We start from the raw sequence: 23625 nt of genomic DNA on the forward strand, positions 1-23625 counted from the left end.
CAATGATGAGTAGTCACAGGGAGAAGAGGGGAAAGACTAGGAAGAGGAGGTGTCAGAAGCTGTAGGAGTAACAGGGCTCAGTGAGTGGGGGAAGTTTGTGGAAGAGAGAAGTCAAGAATCAGAAGCTGAAGCTGAAGCAGCTTAATGGGAAGAGGGAGGTCAAGAGGCAGAGATGAGTCAGGCTAGTGAAGAGTCATGAGTTCCTTCCCCTCCTGCTGTGACAACCTCCCCTGCTCCATTGACTTCTAGGACCAGGAGAGGTATGAAATGAGAAGAGCAAAGACAGGCTTCATGAAGGCGCAGTCTCTGATTCCTTGCAATAAGCCCTGAAGAGGAGACATAGATGGCTGTGGAGAGTTGGGGACTTTTAGTGTGAGCAACTGATTTCATGTAGTAGGACCTACAGGGCAGGAGCTGCTGTGCTCATTAGGACTCAAACTCAGCCAAGTGTGGGAAGATCATGCTTCGCTAATAAAGAGTTAACTCCAGATTTGAACAGTGTGATTTACTAACTGGCTTGCTCTGTGACAAATGACCTGAATTACTGCAATTATCTCAGTAAACCTCAACACAGATATATAAATATTATGGTCTCCATAGTGCCAAAGGGTTTATCTATATTAAGATAGGGTTTACCTATATTGAGTTTATGGCAGAAGTAAAATTTGAACAAGGGAAAGAGAAGCCATTTAGCAAACAAAGAGACAAGGCTATTTTAAACACCAGGGCCCAGCATGGCAGAGGGTGTAAAGGTGCGATTGTGATTGACAGGAGCAAGGTAGATTTGATAGTGACTGAGCTTGCACAGAGCATAGAGAAGAGGAGGGAGTATGTGGGAAGGGATTCAAGAGAGGTGATATAATCTGTACTAGTGATTGCACTTTAAATAAATAAAGCATCGATCCTACTACACACATTTACTCAGAAGTCAATCCCGGTGAGATCAGCTAAATTTATTCCCAGGTAAATCTTTGCTGGATTGCAGCCTTAGTTAACCAGGAGAGAATAAAAATGACATTTGTCAATGATTAGGAGAGTGAAAAACAATTACAAAGCATGCCCATCTCTAGAGCTGCTGAAATACTGGAGAGTGTGAAAAGGAAGACTGGTAACAAGCAAAATTTGGGGAAGGGAAGTTGGGAGAGAGAGAAAGAGGTACTTAGGTGAAAGAGGAGAGACTGATGGGGAAAGTGGCCAGGAATTTAAACAGAGAGAGCTACAGAAACAAAATAAGAAACAGATGGAGAGATCAGTATATTTATAAATGATGAGGATGATTTTTAATAATAATAATAATAATAATAATAATAATAATAATAATAATAATAATAATTTTTATTTATACCCCGCTCTCCCCAGCCAAGGCCGGGCTCAGAGCGGCTTACAAGCAATAATAAAAACAAGTTAAATGATTACAACTTAAAAACAAGATTAAAAAAAATACAACATTAAAATATTGAAACATTAAAATATTAAAATGTAGCCTCATCGCAGAAGGAGAAGGAAATGAAAAAAGAAAGAGAGGGAGGGAATCAAATTGGCTCCAAGCCAAAGGCCAGGCGGAACAACTCTGTCTTACAGGCCCTGCGGAAAGAAATCAGATCCTGCAGGGCCCTGGTCTCGTGAGGCAGAGCGTTCCACCAGACCGGAGCCAGAGTTGAAAAGGCCCTGGCTCTGGTTGAAGCCAATCTAACTTCCTTAGGGCCCGGGACCACAAGGGTGTTGCTATTTATGGACCTTGAGGCTCTCTGTGGGGCATACCAGGAGAGGCGGTCCCGTAGGTATGAGTGTCCTAGGCCATGAAGGGCTTTAAAGGTCAAAAGCAGCACCTTAAATCTGATCCTGTACTCCACCGGGAGCCAGCGCAGCTTGAAAAGCACTGGGTGAATATGCTCCCATGGCAGAGTCCCCGTGAGGAGTCTCGCTGCAGCATTCTGCACCCGCTGGAGTTTCTGGGATAGCTTCAAGGGCAGCCCCGTGTAGAGCGAATTACAGTAGTCAAGCCTGGAGATGACCGTCGCATGGATCACTAAATGAGTTTAGCAAAGGCAGGTCAGGTATTCAAACACCTTTGCATACACTATCTCAATACTCATTGCAAAAGCCTGTAAACCCAGATTGCAGATTTCGATTGCGCTCAACTTTTTGATGTGAAAAAATCTGGGACCTGGAGCAGGCAGTGGGAGCTCGGAGCACAAAGGAGGCAGGGCCACAAAAGGAGCTAGGTGTGACGTTAACATATGAGAGTGCTGGAGATGAAATAGTTAAACAGGTTGCCCAATCAGAACCCAGGGGATGGAGTCAGAGGGACTATAAAACCAGCTCTGGGAGGGGCAAAGGGGGGAGTTGATTGGGAGTTGGGTGGTTGGTTGGAGTGGGAGTGAGTTGGGATAGAGTCTGTGGGTAGGTTGAGTTAGTGTAGTGAAATAACTGGATCAGGAAAAGTTAGGAGCTAGGAAGACAAATAAATATCTGAGACGTGGTTTAGTGAGTGAGAGCAGGTAGCGGAAGTTATAGGTCTGGATAGGCACCCCATGATTGTAATGGACCGATACCGTTTATGAAACCACACGCTTGTTAAACTGCAATAAATAAACAGAAGTTTATGTTCCAATTTAACCCTGACTGGACTCAGTATTGTACTAGGTAGGGCCTGGGTGGTGGCAGCGAGAAATAAAGTGGTGGCACAGGGATCAATAGACAGTGAAATGTCCGGGGTCCCTGTGTGATCGCCACACCAGGTACAAAACCGGTCCTCACAACTGACATTGCTATGTTGCTCTGCCCTCACCCACTGTGCTCCTCCCTTTGACTCAGAAGAGCCTGCGTAGAAGGGCAGCTCTGGACAAACATTCCCTGAGCGCTGTGTGATCTCCTGTGCAGAAACATGCAAAACATGGCAGTGTGGGACCAACTTAACAACCTGGCACACATGCTTGGATGCACCCTTGAAGCACGTATGCAAACATAGCAGGATGCTGTTCATATTTACTCAGACATTCTGGCAATCAAGTCACTGCTGTCTTTTAGCTGCAAAAATCTGGCATCACGCCTAGAGGTTAAAAAGAGAGTTTGCTGGTTTCTTTTCATATCGGTTGGTAATTCTGTGTATTCTCTTCTGTATGCCCTCATTGTGTTCTGGACTTTGTTTTATGGCACATCTTCCTCTCTTTTTTGTTCGGCCCGTCTCTTCATTAATAAAACAAAGTAATCTCAGGAGAACATTAACGTGGATCCATGAAGTACCCTGCTGTATGGATGGCTGTGTTTCAACCCCTCTTGTTTCCTCTTTCTCTCTCTCTTCAGACCATTAATTCTCCAGCCCATATTCTCATTTCCTCCCTTGCTTTCCCTCTTGCTTGCATTATGAGTTTCTTCAAGCAGTGCCAAGTCAGGTCAAAACAATTCCAGCATAGCTGTGACCCAATTGCTTCCCTCGTCCATTCTTGGGAAGGCAAGTAGAATCAATATTGTATTTAATATGTACTGTTCACACACTGCCTCTTGATTTATGTATACAGGGACGTAGAAGCAGCTAGCAATATTGGCCTTGCAGTATAACACCGTACAATGTGCAACAAATAACATGATATAGAGAAAACTGATTTATACAGCCAAACATCCCAAGTAGTTTCCTGGTAGCTCTTATTTATGAACCTTGGACCCCCATATAAATGATCAAATCCTTCCAGTCGTAATGGAACACAACCAAATTATTATACACTCCAACTGCCCCTGTTTTGGGGAGCTATCCCTAGTAAACTGCTGTTTCTGTTTGGTATTTAGGGAGGAATTTGTAAGAACCTTTAAAGAGTTTTGTTAACAGGAGTGCATGCACAAGGGGAAGGATTGAGAGCCTATGGCCCTCCAGATGTTGATAGACTACAGTTCCCATCATCCTTGGTTGGGGTTGATGAGAAGTCCAACAACATCTCAAGGGTCACAGGTTCCCCGCAGAGGCAGATCTAGAAGAGTGCAACTTTTTCAGTGGCACTGGAAGACAAGAGGCAGGATGGTGCTGAGTTTTGACACGGCATAGCATTGAGGCCCTAAGGGCCACCACTGTTTTCTACATCTACACTATAGCTTTGGAGATTTTAGCATGCTCCCTATGGTTTTGAGAAACTCATCTCTGAACAGGGTGGGGCAGGATGCATTTCAACTTGTGTGAATTAACACACAAAAACAATGATTCTCTTCTTCCATGCACACCACCACCCATGTAAGTATTTATCCTGGCAGGAAATATTGTGAAATGTGTTTGAAATGAGTTTCACTCTAAGATTTACATCCTAGTTGGGGCCGGTCCTACTATTAAACAACAGATGCAGAAGGCTAATCAGGGATATGGGCAGAGCTATGTGTGTGTACAAACTTGTATACCTCAGGCAGCAAAATGTCTTGGGCTGGTCCTCATCTAGCCGACGTGTTGACACCCAGCTCTATTTGTCAATTCCAAGTGAATTAAAAGAGGCAGACCAGTTCTTAGAGGCAGTGATGGGTTGGATGTGGGCCATTCAACTGAAGCTAAATCCTGAGGTGTTATGGGGCCTAGGTGGCTGGGAGGTGGAGAGATGGCCTGCCCTGGGAAGGATTGCATTCCCTTTGAAGGAGGAGGTCCACTGCTTGGAGGTACTGCTGGATTCAACACTGTCAGGTGACCTTGGTAGCTAGGAGTGCCATCCTCAGTTTTTGATAGTTTGCCAGCTATGCCCTCTTTTTGGCAGACATGATTGTGCCACTGTACTCCATGCTCTGGTAGCTTCCAGATTGCATTATTACAATGTGCTCTACATGGGGCTGCCCTTGAAGATGACTTGGGCATTTCAATTCGTCCCAAAGGCTAATTGATTGCAGGCTGGAGTTGCATTTACATTTCGTATAACCCATTTTAAAACAGTGGCTGCCAACTTGTTTCTGCTTACATGAGTGTTTAAGACCCTTAATAAATCAGCCCTCAAATACTTGAAAGAACACCACCTGTTGGACATAATATTATGATGGCTGACTGGGAACAGTTATGGACCACTGGTATGAAGTTTACGGCATGTAATGCCCTAAGAGAGAATATAATGAAAATGATTTACAGGTGGTACATGACACCAGTCAAGCTTGCAAAAATATATCATTTGCCTGATAATAAATGTTGGAAATGTAAAGAGACTGAAGGTACATTCTTTCACCTTTGGTGGACATGCCCAAGGATTAAGACTTTCTGGGAGATGATCTATAATGAAATGAAAAAGGTATTTAAATATACCTTTCTGAAGAAACCAGAGGCCTTTCTCCTGGGCATGGTCAGCCAATTGGTGTCAAAGAAGGATAGAACTTTCTTTATGTATGCCACAACAACAGCAAGAATACTTATTGCAAAGTATTGGAAGACACAAGATCTACCCACCAGGGAAGAATGGCAGATGAAGGTGATGGACTACATGGAACTGGCGGAAATGACTGGCAGAATCCGAGACCAGGGAGAAGAGTCGTGGAAGAAGATTGGAAGAAATTTAAAGTTTATTTACAGAAACATTGTAAAATTAAGGAATGTTAGAAGGATGTTGGAATGAAGTTATGTGGTTTTAGCAGATATGTTATAAAGGATCAAGTAAAAATAGATTGTCAATTGGTGAGAATGTTAAGTCACATTATATTAAGATAATTTAATAGGACAAAAATAAAGATGAAAGGATTTGCTGAACTAGCTAACTGAACTAGAATACAAAAAAGGGAGGTGCGAGGAGGTCAAAGAAACAAGTAAATGAAAGATAAGTTATGGAAGGTTTGATTTGGTTTTTAATTGTTTCTATTTTTAAAAAAAAGAAAAAGAAAGAAAGAGCACCACCTTCCCTACAGTTGCTAAGATTGGCATAAGTGACCCTCCTGGTTGTTCCACCACCCTCAGGAGGCTGTGGCCCTGGAGAGAGCATTCTCTGGGGCAGCCCCTAAGTTGTGGAACTCCCTTGTCACAGATGTATGTCTGGCACCTTCATTATACAGCTTTTGATGAATGCAGAAGACACACCTTTTTATCCTGGCTTTGGATGCTTGAGATGTTTTTCATTGGGACCCACCTTCTGTGATTTTAAGTTCTTTTAAACTGCTTTTAATACTGTGCTTTGATTGTTGTTACCTGCCCTGAGACCATGGGTTGAAGATCAGGTAATAAACTTTACCAGTAGTGGTTTACAAAAATCTATATATCTCTCCTTCAGGATCCCAAAGCTCTTTCCTAGTCAAATGTTGCCAGTACAATATTGAAGATGAGTGTGCAGAGGAAGGTGATTGTGTCACAGGTAAGTCACTGGCCTGCTACCCCTTAACTCATTCTTAAAGTGCTCCTCCAAACTTTGGGTGATTTAAAGATAGACTTTATATTTGCATTTGGATGAAAGCATTTGGATGAAAGTTGTAAATGCAAACCTTGAATTATCTTCAATCTAAGAATATGCTCAACCCTGTCTTGTCATTGTTAAAACCATGTTTATGGAAGACAATCTTCCTCGGCTATGAGTGATAGAAGAAGAAGAAGAAGAAGAAGAAGAAGAAGAAGAAGAAGAAGAAGAAGAAGAAGAAGAAGAATGAGCTACCTGCAGCTATAAAATAAAGTTGGCCCTTTCTACATGAAGATCAACTTGCAGATCTGATTTAGATTCAGAAACACTGGAAACATAATGATCTCAGCTGTAATTCACTTCCACCTCATCTGTCAGGTCAGGCACTCATTTAGCTCATCATTCCTGAATCTGTGCGCTCTCTCTCTCTCTCTCTCTCCCCTCCCGCCTTGTATTAGGAAAAAGAAAGATTTTCTTTTGTCCTTCTTAGCTGGTAGCTCCAATACTTTTGGAAGCTATTGTCTCAAATTTTGCAAGGCTGCAAATGATGTGCGTGGAATTCTGGCCCCCAGTTCAGAAACTATTTACCACAATGCTCATATACCAGAGCTTATAGTGTGACATGTTTTCATTTTATTATAAGCAAAATTGTTGCTTGTGGGGGCGGGGTGCAGTCAGATGGGAGAAATTCAGATCTTATACCAGATAAGGTAGTTGCACTCTGCCGCCACCCCTGAAGTCATAGCCTTAAGCCAGAGATTGACATGAAAGAAGCCTGCAGTATACAGATAAAATTTGCTCCACATGAGAACCTGATATGTATGTATCCCTGCTTAAAACAGCTAGACTTTCTATTGTGCCTGGAGGCAGTTGGAGGATGGATGGCGGCTAATGGATTGAGGTTGAATCCTGACAAGACAGAAGTACTGTTTTGGGGGGACAGGCTGGTGTGGAGGACTCCCTGGTCCTGAATAGGGTAACTGTACCCCTGAAGGACCAGGTGCGCAGCCTGGGAGTCATTTTGGACTCACAGCTGTCCATGGAGGCGCAGGTCAATTCTGTATCCAGGGAAGCTGTCTACCAACTCCATCTGGCCTGCAGGCTAAGACCCTACCTGCCCGCGGACTGTCTCGCCAGAGTGGTGCAAGCTCTGGTTATCTCCCGCTTGGACTACTACAATGCGCTCTACGTGGGGCTACCTTTGAAGGTGACTCGGAAACTACAACTAATCCAGAATGCGGCAGCTAGACTGGTGACTGTACGTTTCCGAGCACAATTCAAAGTGCTGGTGTTGACCTTTAAAGCCCTAAACGGCCTTGGCCCAGTTACCTGAAGGAGCGTCTCCACCCCCATCATTCTGCCCGGACGCTGAGGTTCAGCGCCGAGGGCCTTCTGGCGGTTCCCTCATTGCGAGAAGCAAAGCTACAGGGTACCAGGCAGAGGGCCTTCTCGGTAGTGGCGCCTGCCCTGTGGAACGCCCTCCCACCAGATGTCAAAGCGATAAGTAACTACCTGACATTCAGAAGACATCTTAAGGCAGCCCTGTTCAGGGAAGTTTTTAATCTGTGATATTTTAGTGTGTTTTTGGTTTCTATGGAAGCCGCCCAGAGTGGCTGGGGAAACCCAGCCAGATGGGCGGGGTACAAATAAATTATTATTATTATTATTATTATTATTATTATTATTATTATTATTATTATTACCACCAAGAGTTTGCTATTGCTCTCATGTCTCTTAAAAACAGCAGTTGCGTTTTATAACCAGGAGACAGGAAGCTGTCTTAGACCAAGTCAGATGATTTGTCCATTCAACTCAGCATTATCTGCAATCCCTGCCCAACCGGACATGCCAAGGATTGAGTACAACAAGTACAATGAGTGGTAGAATGGTTAATCTAGGTTAATCTATAAGTTTAGTGGCTAGCTGAGCAAGGAATCTAAATCAACAAGTTTTAGATTGTCATTGCAGTCACTTTCATGACAATTTCTGATAATGCATAATTGATACCATTAAAGTTAATTGATGTCCATAATCATCAATCCCATGTCCCTCTGATGCTTCGCTTCTGTGAATACTGGAGCCTTCATTCATTTCAAGGGAATTTATCCATACACACAACTGAATTACCAGGCGCCCATAGCAGAATCTCCACTAGAATTCCCCAGTCTCTTCAGAAATCACAAAATTGGAGTGAATGGGATTAAGGCTACAATTCTATATCAACCTACTTGGGGACGTGAGCTGCACTGAAATCAGTCAGATGTCATTTCTAAACCTGAACAGAATTGGACTGTAATTCAATGTACATGTAATTTACTTAGATAGCCATCCAGCACACTTTTACAAAGCCAAACCACATTGGCACTGACTTTCAAGTAAGCATGGCTAGTATTTGGCTGTTATTAGTGAAGAAAATAATATTTTCAAGTGAAGAAAAATAGATCAGCATGTCTAAACAATTATTTTCTATTCTTATTTTATCAATGTATAGATATTAATTTATTATGCTGCATCGTTGTTGTTTTTTACAAAGACACACTATATAGAAACATAAAACATGGAGTTAAATTTTTCACACAAATAATAAAAGCACTGCAGTGCAGAACTGCAGCCACAATATATTTTTTTTTAAAAAACTCAGTCTTTATTAGGACTGGCCAGAAAAAAATTCACATTAACCAGGATCAAAGCCTGGACAAGAATGAACCTTTTTGATGTTATGATTATAGGTTCCTTTTGATGAACCAAAGAGCAGTTAGGAAGTACAATATAACAGCATGATAGTTTAGATGTTGTGTTGGCCCACTTATCTATTTTTTTAATATATAATTTTATTTCACAAAGGTGAAAAATTGCACAAATTGCAAAAGAGAAAACTGCAAATGGCCTTATGTTGTCATGTAATTTATCATTCCAAAATACTGTGAATAAATGCCAAGAGAATAAAAGAGCATTTTATTAGTGCTTGAAAAACAAATTAGGAAGGTATTTTAGAATAGGAATCCCATAATGTTTTGACTGATTCCATCCAGGTTTAATATAAGATCATTACAGAATCCCAAAGAGATCATTTGCTGAAGAACGTTTGAAGATCTTAGAAGGCAGGTATCCTTCAGCGGTTACAATTATATCAATTTGTGTTGAAGTGTTGCAGGAAGCTGAAACATGTTGAATTCTAGTTAACAGACTCTTTGGAACTTTCACTGCATACTTTCACTGAAAAATACTTCTATTCATATTTTGGGCAGCTGTTTAAAATTCCAAACAAATGCTTTATTGCTGCCTTGGGGATTTGGCCCTGTCTTGTGAGTAGACACTTCACATATTAGGAGCTTGCAAATGTGGATTTGAATCTGCATAAGAATAAGGAGGGAATAACTATAATCGGGGAAAATGGTTTTCATCTTAATATAATTTATTTAAAATGTATTCTGACTAGCTGGGTCCCTTGTGCTTCTGATTCCCAACACTGACCCATCTAGGTCAACATGACTGATTTATTCCAAATAAATGCTTTTTCCAAATGGATATGCTATGCCATGGAATTATATATATTTGTGTGAGAGAGTATAAATATAAAACATGAGTTGTTTTCAATCCACATTTACTCAGAGTAGTCATGACTAACTTGGGCCCATTGATTTCAATGGGTATACTCTGTGTAAAAGTGAGCTGACTACAACCCTGTGTCTTATATTTGGATACACAGGATTAAAATTAAGCTTGGATGACTTATTGATTTCTGGTCCTTGCAACTTTCACATATTATTACCCACAACTCCATCTGGTTCCATCTTTCTAATAATCCTTTGAAAAACCTTCTCAAAATATTTTTTGAGATTTGTTTTTAAAAATGTGCATCTTTTCTCAAAATGCATATTTAAAGGTGTATTTTGATACTTTAAGATGGAGGTAAAAGCATAAGAAAAACCCTGATGGAGGAGGCCAAAGGTCCATCTAAGTCAATACTCTGCTCGCACAGTGTTTGGTCCACCAATGCCCGTGGGAAGCCTGAAAACCTGAAAGCCTGAACTTTCTTCACCTAAGATTCCCAGTGAGTTTACCTGTCAGGAGCTGGATTGAGGAGGAATGATGGGAGCCGCCCCCCCTTTTTCTGAACCTTTCCAAGGGCAGGAGGACAGTATTGATTTAGAACAGTGGTTTGCAGAGGGGCATAGTCCAGAGGGGAAAAGCTGGGAAATACTGGGTGAGGAACAGCTAGAAGAGGAAACACCAGGAGAGAGACAACTGGCAGATTCAGTGTCCTTGGACAGCATTCCTGCCCCTCCCCCTTACCTATGACTAGAGGGGCTTGGAAAGTGATAGAACAGAAAGCACAATGACAACAAGCTCAGATTACCTAACGTAGCAGTGATGTAGATTATGTTAGGAGCTTGTCCTACACTCAGGTAGGACCTTGGCAGAGACAAATGCCCAACTGGTATGTTCTCTCCTTCCTGGTCAATCGTCCGGGAGCTTCAAAAGCTTTATTCAGCCCAAGCATGACAGTGACCAATGCCAACAGGCACACTTAGGGATCTGCAGTCTTTGCACCTTGCGTAACAGACCTCAGCAACTCTGCATTTTGGCTAATCTACTTTCTTTACATATAAACACACGGAGCACTGCAACATGGCTCCCTCTCTCTCTAGCATCAGGCAGCAAAGATAAAAAACAAAGGACAATAGTCCCACTTCACGGAACACAGTAACACAAACATCCTGTCTCTGTGACTTCCCACTCTGTGGAGTCAAAACATACACCATCATGTGAAAGACAACAATCCCATGACTGCAGTCATGGAGCAGGAATTCTAACAGATTAATGGGGACGGAGCGGGTGAACATTTCTAGAGAGATATGCATTCCTTTGTCTCTTGTTGTGATTACTAAAGAAACTAACTGGTAAGAATGCTCCATTTGTTTGATCTGATTATTTACTGTCACCAGGAGAGGGATCTGATTCCCCCGAAGCCTGACACTACTGCCTCAAACAGTGGATGTAGAACATCCCAATTGAAAACCTTGTCTTCCCTGAATTCATACCCTGCAACATTCCTCAGATGAAAATAGGGACATGGCTCACTCCCCCGCCCAAACTGACCCTCCCATTTTTTTAAATAAATATTTATTAAACTTTTTCAAAAGAAATACATTAAAAAGAAAAAGAAAAACAGCAAAAATACAAAATACGCAAAAAATACAAAAACAGAAAAAATAAAAACACATAAAATTTCCATTTACTTATTTTCTTTTAACTTGTTTTCCAGACCTCCTCATGCTTCCCTTTCTTATATTACAGCTGGAAACTACTTAATTTCAATCCAGCATCATGCTAGCATTCCTTAATTTTACAATATTTCTGAAGATAATCTTTAAACTTCTTCCAATCTTCTTCTGCCAGCTCTTTTCCCTGGTCTCAGATTCTGCTGGTCATTTCTGCCAATCCCATATAGTCTATCACCTTCGTCTGCCATTCTTCCAGAGTGGGTAGATCTTGTGTCTTCCAATACTACGCGATAAGTATTCTTGCTGCTGTTGTTGCATACATAAAAAAAGTTCTGTCCTTCTTTGGCACCAATTGGCTGACCATGCCCAGGAGGAAGGCCTCTGGTTTCTTCAGGAAGGTATATTTAAATACCTTTTTCATTTCATTATAGATCATTTCCCAGAAAGCCTTAATCACGTCCACCAAAGGTGAAAGAATGTACCTTCAGTTTCTTTACATTTCCAACATTTATTATCGGTCAGATGATAGATTTTTGCTAGCTTGACTGGGGTCATGTACCACCTGTAAATCATTTTCATACTATTCTCTCTTAAGGCATTACATGCCGTAAATTTCATACCTGTGGTCCACAACTGTTCCCAGTCAGCAAACATAATGTTATGTCCAACTGACCCTCCCATTTTTTGTGTCCCTCCCACCAGAACATATAACATCAGGAGAAGGCCAAGTGCCGCCACCGCTTCACCAATGGGACACACATACTCTCCACCATCCTGAGAAAACCTCTTAATCCCTCATTTATTTTATTCTTTGGTACATTTACAAAAAGAAAAGAAATACACAGCAATAAATAAATTTTAGAAAGGAGCAAGATTAGAGCAGATGCATAAATCTTTTTATTTTTTAAAGGACGTCCCTATTTTCATCAGTGAAATGCTGGAGCATATTGCTCACCTGGTGCCTTCCTTATATATCTTTAGGTCCCACTTTCCCCAGGCCCTTTAAATTGGGGAGCGGTACTTTTTGTTTGTTATTATGGTATGTATTTTTGTGTGTTTATATCGTAAAGTACCCTGCAATCTTCAGTTGAAGGGTAGCGTATAAATTTAATAAATAAAATGTGTTTTTGAGAATAAGCACCATTGATTTCTATGGCGTTTAGTTCTTAGTAGACATGAACAGGATTGCACTGTAAGTAATCCATTTAAGCTGCTCTGTGTGTGTCTCTCTCTCCTCCCCCCCCCCATGACTTTGGGTTTGCAGTCATTTACCTGAGACTAGAATCAGTTCCAGTGACTCTTGTGATGAGCTTCAGCGACATCCGAGTTGAGACTTCTTTTCTCTGGAAATTCTAGGCACACATAGAAAAAAAATACCAGTGTTGTCTCTAGCCAGTATGCAATTAGAAAGAAAGGAGACATATATATAGCATTGCCTTCCCTGAAAGTTTACTGGAAAATAAATACAATAAAAGGGAGGCATCTGAGTCATACACAGGAAGCAGACACAGTCTGCCTACATTTGCTTTCAAACTGAATTTAGAATCAGTATACATTTATTCATAGCTAAATCCATTTCATTCCCAATGAAAGGCTGGAGAATGAATTGGGGTGCATGCATGCATTCTTCTAAATCAGGCTTCTTCAACCTCGGCCCTCCAGATGTTTTTGGCCTACAACTCCCATGATCCCTAGCTAGCAGGACCAGTGGTCAGGGATGATGGGAATTGTAGTCTCAAAACATCTGGAGGGCCGAGGTTGGGGAAGCCTGTTCTAAATGGAACTGAACCTTCATGCAAACCGCTAGGGGATGGCTGTGAGCCACAACAGGGCCAAAGGCATGATAAAGCCCTGTAGTTTTACCCTCCAACAATTCTCCAGTGAAAATAGGGCCGTCCCATTCCATAATGATAATTTTACTATTTATATGCCCCCCCATCTTAGTGGGTTGCCCCAGCCACTCTGGGCAGCTTCCAATGTATATAAAAACATATAAAAACATTTCTATATACAGGATTGCCTTCAAATGGGAAACTTGGAGGGTCTGCATCATATAAGAGAATTGTATCATGAAGAGACAGTGTGATGTCATCAGCTTTTTCCTTGATCATAGAATCATGGAATCATAGAGTTGGAAGGGAGCCTGAGAATCAACTTGTCCAAACCCCTGCAAAGCATGAACATGCAGCTGCCCTATATGGGGACTGAACGTGCAACATGGCGTTATCAGCACCATGCTCTAACCAACTGAGCTATCCAAACTATGCTGCCTCAGGATAAGGCCCAAACAGACCTCAGCCTAGCATTTTTTTAAAAAAAATATTTTTATTGCTCAATTTCCACATAACAAATTATCAAACCATATAATCACCTACATAATTCCCCCCTTTTTAAAATTCCCCCCACCCTCCCACCCCCACCAAGGACTTCCTTCAGTTTCTCTCCCTGATTTCGCTGCACATATTTTCTCTGCATATTATAAAATTGTATATATCCTTACATATCTATCCATCATGTTATCAACAATAAATCTGTGTATGTTTATTTAAAACCTGCCAAGGAGTCTAGTTCATTTTGTTGTGTTTTTAAGTAATTTGTGTAAAGTTCTCATTCCTCCTTGAAGTCACAGTTGTCCTTGTCTCGCAGTTTGTACGTCAATTTAGCCAACTCTGCATAACTCATCAATTTTTCTTGCCACTGTTCTTTTGTTGGGGTTTCCTCATTCTTCCATCCTTGTACTATCAAGACTCTTGCCGCTGTTGTAGCATACATAAATAAGTTCCTTATTTTCCTTGGCAGGTCTTGTCCTACAATCCCTAACAAAAATGCTTCTGGTTTTTTTTTACATATGTCATTTTAAACATTTTCTTCAATTCATTATATAAGACTTCAGCCTAGCATTTAACCCAATGCTTGCAAGATTTAATATGAATTTGTATATTTTGCATTTATTTGGTAGAAAATAATAGAATGGCACACGGCAAAGTATGAGAAACATATCTGGGAGGATAAAGGTACAATGATCCTTGGCAAGTAGCCATCCTGATGAGCAGTGAGAGACTTTGTTAGTTCCATGATAGTTACAAGAAAACACATCCAGAGCGGGGCTTCCCTCTTCCTTTCATTTACACTAGTTGCCCTAGTCTGAATCAGAATTCCAGTTCCAACAGGAATGATGCCAGAACCCTTTCTTCCGACCCCTGCCTTTCCGCAAGGCTCAGAGTTTTCCCCATCTCCTACTACGGGGACTAAAAACGTGGCCTGTCTCATTCCAAGAGCTTTCTGTCCCAGTCTTATCTGATAGTTTCCTAGCCACTCTTTGGCTGACGTCGAAGTCCTTCTCTTCTTGAAAACTAAACAGTTCTTCTTCTTCACTGGGTAGGAGGGGCCGTGGGCTGCTTCGCCTGGAAACTAACCCTTCTCCCTCATCTACAGATTCAGTCTCTAGTTCACTTCCTGAGACTGCTCTTTCTGCTACACTATGGGGACACACATTTGTGACAAAAGGGCTGATGACTGGTTAGCTTTCATAGATAAGCCAAGAGTCAGGCTCACATTGTTGCTTTCACTTGACAGTAGAACTCTTTTTGCCTCAGGGACCCATAAGCAATGTTAGAGCCAATAAGGTATACCCAAGTTGGTGTGAGTTCACCAACCAGCCCTCCCCAGCCACCTGGCCCACCCCATAATATTAGAGTCAGGATTTCTTCATATCCATTTGAAAGGCACACTTTTCAAAGTTCCATTTCTTCACAAGGAAAAGGGAAATTTGGTCAGGAAAGATAAAGAAAAATTGGGGGCTGTGTTCTTTTGCCCCATCACTCAGTAAGAAGTGATACCTCACTTGTACAGAATAAGAAAGAAAGAAAGAAAGAAAGAAAGAGAAAGAAAGAAAGACTTATTTTGTAACAGAATGAATGAATGAATGAAATCGTTTTTTCTCTTCTGGCTTCTAGTTTATAGTGAAGCTGCTTTCAGACCCTCCAAGTGTCCCTATTTTCCAGGGACATCCCTGATTCAAAGAAGCTGTCCCAGTTTCAGATTTGATTCTGGAATGCCCCGCTTTTCCTTAGGATGTCCCTATTTTCATTGGAGAAATGTTGGAGGGTATGGAGTTATCTGACCCCCCCCCCCAAGCCATCTGAAGGCAATTCTGTATAGGGAAGTTTTTAAATGTTTTATTATGTTTTTATATATTTTAGCAGCTGCCCAGAGTGGCTGGAGCAACCCAGTAAGATTTGTAAGGTATAAATAGTAAAAATATCATTATAGAATGGGATGTCCCAATTTTCATCGGAAAAAAAAATTGGAGTTTTTCGTCTAAGGGGAAAAATGCTATATTCTAAACACATCAAGAATTGGTTTGGAGAAAAGTATTCCCTCTACTCATTGGTTTCTATAAATCTTTGCTGTGTGATGTCACCATGTGACTACAATGCCACCACCCTTGATTGTAAGACATGGTAGCTGGAGAACTTAGCATGGAGGGAGAACATTGACCCAATCCTTGGTTGGGGAGCCATGGGATACAACTGTTTATATGACCAGGAGAGTGGAGGGTGCATCCCTCATACACATTAATTCAATCTGAATGGTCCACACATATCATTTGTCTATTGTTTTGCAGATCTTCTGTTTGTTATGTTTAATAAATATGACCTTTCCGCCTTTTATCTGTCTCCTGAATCTTCTTCCAGGTTATGTTGGCAACAGGGATAATTCCCAAGGTACATTTATCCAGTCACTACTCTGAAGTAATATTTTGAGCTTTCCATTTCTGAGTAATTCATATACCCAAGGTATGTTTTGTACTTAAGTGTGCTGCTATCCTCAAGGCTGCAGCTCCGTGATAGAACTCAACTTTGTGTGACAGTATGTCTTAAAACATAGGAGGATTTTCTTTACTTGATTTTCTTTACCTTTAAAGATATTGGTACAGTCAAGATGGGTTCATATGTTAAGTGCTCTTTACAGTAATATCACTTAGGCCTACACAGATGATTGGTCACAAGCAATAGTTTGAGTTTCCTATATTCTTCCGAAAAAAATGATATTTATCTGTTCCTTCAGGTATTGTTTATCTATACTGTAAATGCAATTTCAGTCATTTAAAAAAAAATCCCTAGACAATTTTCATCTTTCATGCCTGAAAATTGTAAACAAACTGGTTACCCTTTATAAAAGAGTTGTTGCGCACCAAGAAACAATCTGCAAATGAACCTGCAAAAGGCCGAAAAAGCCCTAGTGGATCTCACCAAGATTACATCTAGCAGAGCATCTTCTTTGCCAAAGTGGCAAGACAGGGGCCTTCTGAAATCCCACCACCGGTTTGAATCCACAAAAATTGACCTGAGGAGGCATACTATCCCTAGACATGAACGAACCATTACATTTTCATGACAAACAGCTAGTAAAAGGTATTATTCTCCACAAATTTATCCAGTCTCAGCCAGATGGGCGGGGTATAAATATTATTATTATTATTAGAATTTATTCATTGGCCTATTCTTCTCCTCAAGACATTCCACAAGACAGCAGATATGGATTATTCCTTAGGGTTTACTCCTGATGCCTTGCTCACAAATGAGTAAGGTAAAAGGTAAGGTAAAGGACCCCTGGACGGTTAAGTCCAGTCAAAAGTGACTTTGGGGTTGCAGCACTTATCTCACTTTCAGGCAAGGGAGCCAGCATTTGTCCACAGCCAGCTTTCCTGGTCATGTGGCCAGCATGACTAAACAGCTTCTGGCACAACAGAACACTGTGAAGGAAACCAGAGCACAAAGAAACACCGTTTACCTTCCCTCCACAGCAGTACCTATTTATCTACTTGCACTGGCATGCTTTCGAACTGCTAGGTTGGCAGGAGCTGGGACAGAGCAACAGGACACGGGTGGCGCTTGCCAATCGGAAGGTCAGTGGTTTGAATCCTTGTGACGGAGTGAGCTCAAATTCAACTATGGGGTGTGATGCTCATGTCTGCTTTCAGGCCAAGGGAGCTGGCATTTGTTTGCAGACAGCTAGATTTCATCATGGTATCACAAATTACTATAGCCATAAGGGTTACCATCCCAGGTTAACAAGCCCCATCTACTTCTCATTTCACTCAACAGCATGTGCAGAAACCACCTCCAAGACCATTGGTCTTGTGAACTCAATCCACCAAAGTCTGCCTTTGCAGGGGATAGACAAGTCCCTAACTCACTGAGGGTTTAAGGCCCATTGGCTACCCTCACCTGGTTTAGCTGGCCAGTCAAATCCATTTCCTGGGGTATGACAGCTTCTAGGGTCCCACAGATGAAAGCTGAGTGCAGGATGGGGACCAAAGGTAGACAAACTATCCCAGAAGGAGCATGATCTGTCCCCAAACCGGTTGCACTGCCCCTCTTCTAACATCACTAACATCCCTTGGAAGAATAAATATCCCACAATATAAATAGGATTCTACTTGCCTGGGAATTTTGCTTTGGTCTCTGAAGAGGAAAAGATTTTTATTTAAAAAGAAAAATCTGTAAAGGAGCAAGGATTATTCAAAGTGAAAAACATACTCTAAAATTAACCTGATCCTTGAATAAAACACTATCTTGGTTGTAAATATGCATTTGCAGCAAGTCTTCATAATCTCCAATTAAGAGACTGAAGGGCTGTCAAGAGCATTAACATATCAATAGACATCTAAATACACATTCATTTTTCATGTAAAAATTTAAATTTCCTGCATGACAACCAGGCTTCTTCAGTTTCTCTCTTAAGTCAGTCTCCGAGCTGTTTTAAGGTAGGAATTTACACTACACAAATCCTTCATTCCTGAGCTTATTGTTGAATAATTAGAAATGGTTATTACCTTCTGTATATGTGTTACACTTGAGTCAAGGATGATATGAACAAATTAATTTCTCTTTTCTTTCAGAACTACTCCTGTGGTTTAACAGAAGCCTTTAAAAACAATTTTGCCACCCAAAACTCCTCCTTAACTGCCTCAGAAGTTTTTTCTTTCTCAGAGTTCTACTTGGTTTTTATTTAAAGGGGCAGAAATTTATTGACCAGACAAAGATTTGATTATGGAAAATTCAGATAACCTTTAACATGTGCGACTCTTAAATTTCTCACAGGAGATTATCTAGTTAGGTTACCTGGAAACGGCCTAATTACAACCAGTTTATTGATCATTCCTCCTGACTTGCCTTGATTATTCCGTGTTGCATCAAGCAAAGGTTGTATCACACTTTCCAGTGTTTCTCCATCATTGTCCTTTTCACAGATAGTCCAATTTGCAGGTGGGGGTAGCCAGTTGTGTTTCACAAGAGTTCCAAATCAGCTTTAGTTGTGTGACCTGAATGTGCCCTCATTGAATCCCACCTGAAAAGAGTAAAAGTTAAAGGTAAAGGACCCCTGGGTGGTTAAATCCAGTCAAAGGTGACTATGGGGTTGTGACGCTTATCTCACTTTCAGGCTGGGGGAGATGGCATTTGTCCACAGACAGCTTTCCGGGTCTTGTGGCCAGCATGACTAAACTGCTTCTGGTGCAACAGGACACCGTGATGGAAGTCAGAGAGCATGGAAATGCCGTTTACCTTCCTGCCACAGCGGTACCTATTTATCTACTTGCACTGATAAGATTTCAAACTGCTAGGTTGGCAGAAGCTGGGACAGAGCAACAGGAGCTCACCCCGTCGCAGGGATGCGAACCGCCAACCTTCTGATCAACAAGCCCAAGAGCCTCAGTGGTTTAGACCAAAGCGCCACCCAGCAGCTCTGGAAACCAAAAGCTAAACTAGGCACAATGGCAGCCACATTCACATAAGTCTATATTCACATCAAAAGTATGTGGTGGGCAGAGAGCCTTTTGATGCTGAGAAGCAAAAAGGTAATTTTTTTTTTTTTAAGAATGGCAAACTGCCACATGCAGCGCCTTACTTGGATGTGTCTGGAGTCTTGGAAGCTTTACTACCCTACGTTCTCCTACAAATGGACCTTGAGCTTGTTTGGAGGTTCTAGCAGGGGAGCGCAGCTATCGTATACCCTTGACCGAAGAACGGTACACTCCTTCTATCTGGGATGGTCGTCCTCTTCCACCGAGCGCGCAGCTTCGGGAGGGACGCACATGGAGCGGTGAGGGAGGAAGGGGACACCCGCCTAGCCAGCCAGATCAGCCGAATCAACCCTGGCGATCAATGGGGTGACAGATGTCGCAGCCAGATCGCCCTCACATCCGAGAAGCAAAAAGGTAATTTAGGGCACAATTGCAAACCACACACTGGATCAGACACAGATGGACACATTATGTTTCTCAGGGTTGTTTATTACTAAGACTGGCTCATTAGCAATAATGTGTCTGGCTAGGAGAAAAAATATTTGGGCAATGGGGCTGAAAAGCAGTGCAGAATGGAAGGTTCTGCACTCCCTACCTGTGCACCCAACTTGTTCCTTAGATTGAACAGGGCTGACTCCAGGTTCTACACAATTCTGGCAAATTTACACAGTATTCTATTAGGATTGTCCTACTTGCATGTAGGACCCGACTGGCATGTTCTCTCCCTCCTGGTCAGTCATTCAGCAGCTTCAAAAAGCTTTCTTCTCCCTGAACATCACAGTGACTGATACCAAAAGACATTAGCATGCTTAGGGATCCTGCAGAGTATTTGCAGTATGTGTAACAGACTCAATAGCACAGCATTTTGGCTAATCTACTTTATTTACATATAATACACTCGGAGCTCTCTGTCTTAGCTCCTTCCTCTTTCTCATCAGACAGCAAAGAAAAAAAACAACAAAAGACAATAGTCCCACTTCACGGAACACAGTAATACAAATATCCTGTCTCCGTCACTTCCTACGCTGTGGAATGAAAACATACACCATCATGTGATAGTAAACAATCCCATGACTGCAAACACGGAGCAAAAATCCTAACATATTCTGCCTCTTCCACATAAAATTTGGAGCTGCAAATATTGAAAACATAGGCATTTTAACATGGGATCAACTCTTGAAAACAAATAATTATTTGAAGTTAACTTCTTCCATCAAGTAAATGGAGCTTAGACCTGAGATTTACACATCTATGGCTGAAACTTCTCCTTTCCATTTTCATTTTCTCTTGAACATGATTTGCAAGAACCCTCTTAGCTCATCCCATGTTCCATGCCTGGTGGTGTTGCAGGCTTTTAAAGGTGCTCCAAAAGCCATCTGACTGGAGAAGACTGTCAGATGAAAGACATGATCACGTTTCACAATCACATGCTGTATACCTTCTCTTCTCCTAAAAATTATTCTCTGTGCGTTCGTATGATAGGTGAGATGTTCCTCATTGTACTTATGATAATAAGTTCTAAAAAGAATCTGCTTGGTAGCTCCAGTGCATGAAAGATCACAACTCAACAATGCATCCCATGAAAATTGACGGGCAATTAAATGTTTTTGACAAAGAGAAAAATAAGAATAATATGTGAATGTCACATGGGGAGATAATAAATTCAATGACATTTTGCATTCCACTTTAATTGTAGCCAGAAATATTTGAATACAGGAATTAATCATCGATTAAGGCACCAAATAAAATGACAGAAGTTTGGGACATATACAAAATGAAGAAGCATGGTTAAAAACACAACAGCTTGTGCTAAAGCAAGAATGGGAGTGACTTGGGAGACTGTGCCGGCAGCAGAGAGTCACCAAGGCCACACTGAGAGCTGAGGAAGGACACATTTGGGCTGTAGAAATGAGATGGAAAGCTTCTTTCTAATCTCTAAGGACCAAAATGTCAATGTTCAAAGAAGCACATGTGTGGCTATCATTAGTCTAATTCCATGTGTATAAGAGGTCACTTGCTATGAAGGCATGAAATTTGCAGTTTGTTGTGCACCATTCTGGAACAAATTCAAGCACCAAGCTGCATGCATTCAGCAAGGCCAAACCATCTCTTGGAGAATTTTATCAGCGACATAACATCATAGCCAGGCAATCACGGAGATTACCTGCAGCTGAAATCTGATATGATCAATCCATCAATGACAAAGGCATGATTAAAACTCTAAAAATGAATGATACCAGTAGGTTTCACAATAAAATTCACAAGCCACGGTTGACAATTTCCTCACTTATATTTGTACGGGTAGCATTAATCAGTAGATGGAACCATAGGCTAAATCCCGGTAGTGTGCGGAATGTACAGTCCTTCTGTGAACTAGAGGATTCAATCGGCATACACTCAGTTTCGAGTCAGCAATATGTGTGATTTACACAGGCAGTACTGCCAGGAGAAATCCAATAAACGGTTCTGTGAGGGAGGGGAGATATTAGTGAAGCCTAAATTTAGCTGATGCAGACTAATGGAAAGTAGGCAGCAGAAAGAGGTGTTTGTGGTTAGTGCCTCTTCAAGTTGCTATTTAGGGGCACTGCATGCATTATGTTCATTTGGTTTTCATAGGGCAGGCGCAGCTAACACTGGCCTACAAATGTTGCTGAAGCCCAACTTCCATCCACCCAGGGGTGATGGGACTTGTTGTCCAATAATATCTGGAAGGACTGAGGCTTCCAATCACAAGGGAGCATTTATAAAGGGGTGACACCAGGGAGAACCATCTACTTTCGGGTCACCGTTTCAGAGAGTGCAAGGGGCAAACTCCTTGGTTTTGGTAAAATGAGTTAAGATGATGGTGATTCGTTAAATTTATAAACCACATGTGCGCAAGATCACAAATAAGCCTTTGGAAACACACATTATGGTTTTTATGATTGTATCTCACCATATTTCACCTCTGTTCGGCTTCAGGGAATCGGCTTCCTTCCCCATGGCCGTAAATAAGCAGATCAAATGAAAGGGATTCTTACCAGTTATTTTCTTTAATAATCATAGTGAGATAACAAAGAACACGTCTCCTAGAATGGCGGTGCTCCCAATTAAGGGTCACTCCTCACCTCCGTCCCTTTTAATCTACGTCACTCCTACATTTTGTAATCTGAATTTGTAGCCTCTGTGCTTGCTGTTCTGACACTTTCTGAGCTCTCTGGGACTGAAGAAGGGGTGTGTGTGGATACTATCCAGAGACTATGAATCTGTTAACTCTCTCTTCCAGTGTTTCTTCTGCTAGCTGTTCCCCATCAAGTATTTCCCAGCTTCTGCCTTCTGAACTATGCCCCTCTGCAAACCACTGTTCCAAATCTATACTGTCCTCCTGCTCCTGGGAAGATTCAGGAACAGGAGCAGGGGGAGGGAGAGGCTCCCACCATTCCACCTCAGTGCAGCCCTCCTCAGCAACAGTCCCTGACAACTGCATACTGGTCACCACTGCATAATGGTCATATCCCCATTTTTTCAGACCCTAAAATTGGCCCCAGAGTATTCCCTGCATAACAGTGTCAAGGGTAATGCTGAGGTGAGCTGGGGGTCGGCACGTGGGCTCCTGATGGCTCTTGAGGTGGTGAGGGCGGGAGTCCAGGCCCTCATTGGCTTGGACCCAGCTGAGAAGCCCTGCTCACACCTGCCCTCTTGAGCAGAAGTAGCTGGAGGAGGAGAGGCAAGGCAAGGCTGTCATTGCTGCTGCTGCCAATTGGGCTTCTGCTCCAGGACTCAGCCAAAAAGGGGAAGTAGCAGACAAGCAACCACCTCCACCACCTGCCTGTGACCCCTTCCTCCCCTCCACTCCGTAATTCACTGCATAATAGTTGTATCCCCCTTTTTGGAAAGGAAAAATCTGTCATACGTGTGGAGGAAAACCTTAAACATGTAGCAGAGTTCCCAAAAATAGACCAGAGGCAATAGTACTTCATCCAACAGAACTTTACTTGCGCTGAAGGCAAATGAGCATAATGGTCACAAATCCAAGTACATTCAGGCTTGGCACGGTCCATAAGAAATAATAATAATAATAATAATAATAATAATAATAATAATAATAATAATAATAATAATAATAATAATTTATTTATACCCCGCCCATCTGGCTGGGTCCCCCAAGCCACTCTGGGTGGCTTCCAACAAAACACTAAAATATAATAACCTATTAAACATTAAAAGCTGCAGTTGCAGCACTTACAAAAATTTACAAACTTATAACAAGCCTAAA

General features: G+C 41.7%; 1 long non-coding RNA gene across 1 annotated transcript; it reads right to left on the reverse strand.

The window, feature by feature from the left end:
• Positions 1-600: 600 nt before the first annotated feature.
• On the reverse strand, positions 601-18524 carry LOC309368147. Its single transcript, XR_014167572.1, has 3 exons — positions 18402-18524; positions 12833-12912; positions 601-1216 (listed from the first exon to the last, which is right to left on the reverse strand). It is a non-coding gene; the product is annotated as an uncharacterized lncRNA (long non-coding RNA).
• Between the last annotated feature and the right edge of the window lie 5101 nt (positions 18525-23625).

Source organism: Podarcis melisellensis (assembly GCF_964234715.1).
Source record: "Podarcis melisellensis genome assembly, chromosome: 4".
Classification (NCBI taxonomy): Eukaryota; Metazoa; Chordata; class Lepidosauria; order Squamata; family Lacertidae; genus Podarcis; species Podarcis melisellensis.